The sequence below is a fragment of the Notothenia coriiceps genome, unplaced genomic scaffold (assembly GCF_000735185.1).
Source record: "Notothenia coriiceps isolate Sejong01 unplaced genomic scaffold, NC01 NC01_scaffold00021374, whole genome shotgun sequence".
In the NCBI taxonomy this organism is placed as follows: domain Eukaryota; kingdom Metazoa; phylum Chordata; class Actinopteri; order Perciformes; family Nototheniidae; genus Notothenia; species Notothenia coriiceps.
In genome coordinates this window covers 47,316-51,404 of record NW_011354075.1, presented here as the reverse complement: position 1 = coordinate 51,404, position 4,089 = coordinate 47,316, and the positions used below count along the sequence as shown (strand labels likewise).

The window sequence follows — 4,089 nt, the reverse complement described above, 5'->3', positions numbered from 1 at the left end:
GTGTTATCTTTATTGCTACCCCCTTCCCCGTCAATTTATAGTGTTGGTCCACAGCGCAAACGTATTTTAACAAACTCCGCATCTAAAATTGTAGCATAGATACGTTATTTTCCCCTGTGCAATTCTCCATTTACTCAACAATAACACATAATTATCCTTGTGTTTATTTATTTGTTTGATTAATAAACACAAGTTGGAGTCCGTCAGGACCGAGGGTCGGAGCAGCTCATTTGCTTTAGAGAATATTACACCCGGAAGTAAGTATTCTCTCCGCTTCGCTTGTCAAACCCTGTGATAGTCCTCAAGCTCTGTGATTTGAGAGTGTGCTCCGAGGGTTACGCCGAGCATCGAACAGCACTTGAAATGGGATGGAACCATGGCAGACTGTCCAAAACTGGATTTGAACGGGTCCAGAAATTTGAAGATCACGTGACATAGCCAGCCATTGGAATGAATGGTGAAAAAAAACGTAGGGATCCTACAATTTCAGAGGCGTTTTTGTAGAAATACTACGTCCTACGTCCTACTACCAACATAGTTATTACACGTTTTTTTGTGATACTGGGTTGGTTTATCAGTTGAGAGAAAACAAACAAATGCAGAGGAAACTGCATATAAAAATGCCATCTATACGAACAAATTCCAAACTTCACTGCATCACAACAAAAGTGTGTTAATCTGTGGAATAACTGTAATGATGAGCTGAAATACTGTGCTACTTTATCTAAACTGAAAAGACTATTCAGACACAAAATCCCGAATGTTTATGAGCAAGACTGGTGATTTCCTGCTTGTTATTTCTTGTCGTTGATGGTTTTGGTTAACCTTTAAAGATCTTTTTCTTTTTTTTTTTACAAAGGGATGATTTGATTAAAACAACAAATCAAATATCACGGATGCTGATGACGATGAACTGGACTTTTTATGTTCATGAACAATGTATGGTAGAGGGAGTAGGACCAGAAAAAAATTGTAAGCTTCTTATTATCCCTTTTGAACATGAAGGAAACTATTCGAGAATTTATTTTTGACACCTTGTAAAGTCTTTTATGTTTTGCTTGTTTTCCAATTGCTAAGGGGGCAAATAGGTACAATTATCTAATATTTCAATATTTTCACGGTTTTGAGAAAATGCCAGAATGACAACCAAGGGTTGTGACCTTTCGGGCGGGGGCCTGTGCCCTTTCGGGCGATAAACAATGGATTAGAAAATGGTATATAAAAACAAAAAGTAAAATAGTCCATATCATAGGGTCATATCATCTGAAAAACACCTTTAGTTCTTAACCATCTACTTTCAATCACAATTAAAATGAGTATCCAAACAGTTTATTTAAAAATGATTGAGAGTGTTTGTGTTTTTCTGTCAGGATACTGTCGTCTGTGTGTCAGAGAGAGATCCGGACCTTTGCCAGACTGTAAACATCATCACATGGCATCAAGGAGAAGAAGTAACCTTCAGGCTGACGCCTCCCTCTCCTGAATACACGCAGCGCTGGACCGAAGCCATCTGGCAGCACATCTACAACCTGAGTGAGGATGAACAAAGCACAACATGTAGCCCTGTCTCCAACACTTACTACCTGGGGTTACGTACTGTAACCCAGCTTCTATGAGTATAGGCGCAGCCCTCTAAGGCTATCGCTATTGTGTAATCCCACTGCACGTGTGCAGCACTGACAGACTTAATCCACGCCCACCTATGACGTGGGCCCCACCTACGGATTCACTTCCGTTTAAATAGGAAGTAGTCCCTACAATCTGCTCCCACACAAACAGCTTTTCTTCAGCTATTCGCGGAGCAAGTGGGGCCCGAAACTTAGAGGGCTGCGCCTATACTCATAGTAGCTGAGTTACAGTACGTAACCCCAGTTCTATATCGTGTAAGCCTTCGCCTTCTAAGGCTATCGATATTGGGTTAAGGGCGAAGCAGGATGTAGTCTACGCCCCACTGTCCGTTACCAGAAGCACAAAAACACACCTTCTCAATTAATAACCCATGTCCATTTCGCCATGCGTAATGGAGCATCACATTCCCAGGGAATATAGCATTAAAAAATGAATATTCTCCATAAGGGAAAGAAGGTAGGCTAAATAGGCTACCTGTCGTTATAAAAAGTAGAGACCAAAGTCCCACTTGTTAAAACGATCAAAGAGGGGGAAAAGGGCAGCTCTCTAAGTGCCGACAGGCAGAAGAGAGGGCACACAGTTGAGTCCCCGACATTACTCACTCTGACAGGATACTCAGTACTGAGTGTGTCAGAGAGCCCTGGGAAATATCCCTCAAATACAACCGAATAAAAGAACAGGGGGAAGACCAAGATGCAGCAGTGCAAATGTCCTTCACTGTCATTCCTCCGTGCAACGCCGTAGAGGATGAAAATCCTCTGGTGCTGTGCGCTTTGATGTTCTCCGGGGGATCCACCCCAGAGGAGACGTACGCCTGTGACACAGCCTCACACAGCCAGTGTAACAAGCGTTGTGCAGACAGAGGCTGCTCTATTGAGCGCTCTCTGTAATGCACTAACAGACGAGCTGCGTAAAGCAGCCGTGCGTGCAATATAGCATGACAGCGTGCGCACGGGACAGAGGAAATGAGATGTGGCTTCTTCCTCTGATGTGTAAGGAGGAGGAAAGAAGCCATCCAAAGTTATCACTCTTGATCTAAAAGAGCTTGTGATCACCTTTGGCATAAAAAAACGGGTTAGGGCGCAAAACAGCTGAGCTGCCATCTCCGCAAAAGCCTGACCGGGAGAACCCGACGCAAGTGTGCCCGTTGCCGCCGCTCCCGAGGACTGCAGCCGAGCAGTGGTAGCTGTTGGTTGCTCGGTGTAGTCTCGTACCAGCGGGCGCCGGGAGTCGTCATGAAATGAATGTCGCGACCGGCTGTCGCATCCACACAGCTCCATCTCTGTCTACATCATATGTCTTCCCTGTGAGTTGCCGTATCCGCGAAAATCAATATAGTTACCGAGTGGCCAATGTCTTCGGCCGACGAGCGCGGACTCTCTTGGAGGCACGCCTAACTATCCCGTCGTACCGAGGGCGACGTATTTGCCGACACGAAATTTTTCGGGTGTACTCTTCGCGCTGAGAGTGTCGTCTACTTCCTGTCGAGAGGAGGACAGCGCCGCAGTGTGGGGCGCCCGCCACTGCGGAGAGGCACTACGGCGACAATCTCGTACTATAGTTCGACCAGTCCACCTACTGAGGTGGGACCCAGATGAAGTTGTCACTCCTCTGAGGTCTCCACCAAATAAGCGGACGCGTAGGCTGGGGACACGCAGTCTCCTCTGCGTACCACATGTAAGGAGGAAGGCACCCAAACCTAAACTGGATTGTGACCCTTTCTAGAGGTGGCAGTCACCCCCACGGGGACTCGTCTCACTTGTAGTGCGTCGGCGTCACAAGTGTCTGGCGTAGAGAGGCGTCCGACTCTTGCACCGTACAGCGTCCGTCACCCCCCTGTCACCGGCCACTATTGTGTACACGAGTACTAGACGGTATATATTTTGCACGCCCTTAATGAACAGGTATACCTTTCATCTGGTCGTGATGCAGGGCAACGACATGTTAGTTGTACACAACTAAGCACTTGTCTGTTGTTGTATACTGCGCTAGTGCCGCGTCGACGACTTTGTTGTGTAGGATGTGTCGGTTTACCTGTTACAAGGCAAACCACACATCCCTTTTCGTGACCTGGGGCAATGCCAGTGGGACGGAGCACGACAGCAAGGAGGTCGACAACGACCTGTCCTTAACCGAATATCGTGCCAGTTTTGTATACGACGACGGTAAAGTAGAACGGTGCATCCAAACCACAGTCGTGCCACAAATCAGTGGGTGAGACTGTTTTGCAAAAGGATTGCCCTCATGTCTCTGAGTCTGGACACAGTGCGCGAAACCGCGGAGTTACCAGCCCAAACCGAAATCACAATGCGCGTGACTCATTTCGAGGTAAACTTGGAAAATCTAGGTCCAAGGGGGACTTCAAAAAACAGTCGGTTTCATCGGAGACGAGAAGAACCGAGACTGTAGTCGATTTCCCACTCACTAAACAGACGAGAGAGACACCGAGGCAGTACAGAG

The 4,089-nt window shown here is 46.8% G+C and overlaps 1 long non-coding RNA gene across 1 annotated transcript in view; it reads left to right on the top strand.

Moving 5' to 3' along the window:
• Positions 1–863: 863 nt before the first annotated feature.
• The window catches only part of LOC104953223 (uncharacterized), a 9,338-nt gene continuing 6,112 nt past the window's right edge, over positions 864–4,089 (top strand). The window contains exons 1-2 of the long non-coding RNA XR_799198.1: positions 864–972; positions 1,371–1,533. This is a non-coding gene — a long non-coding RNA (uncharacterized lncRNA). The remainder of the gene's footprint in view (positions 973–1,370; positions 1,534–4,089) is intronic.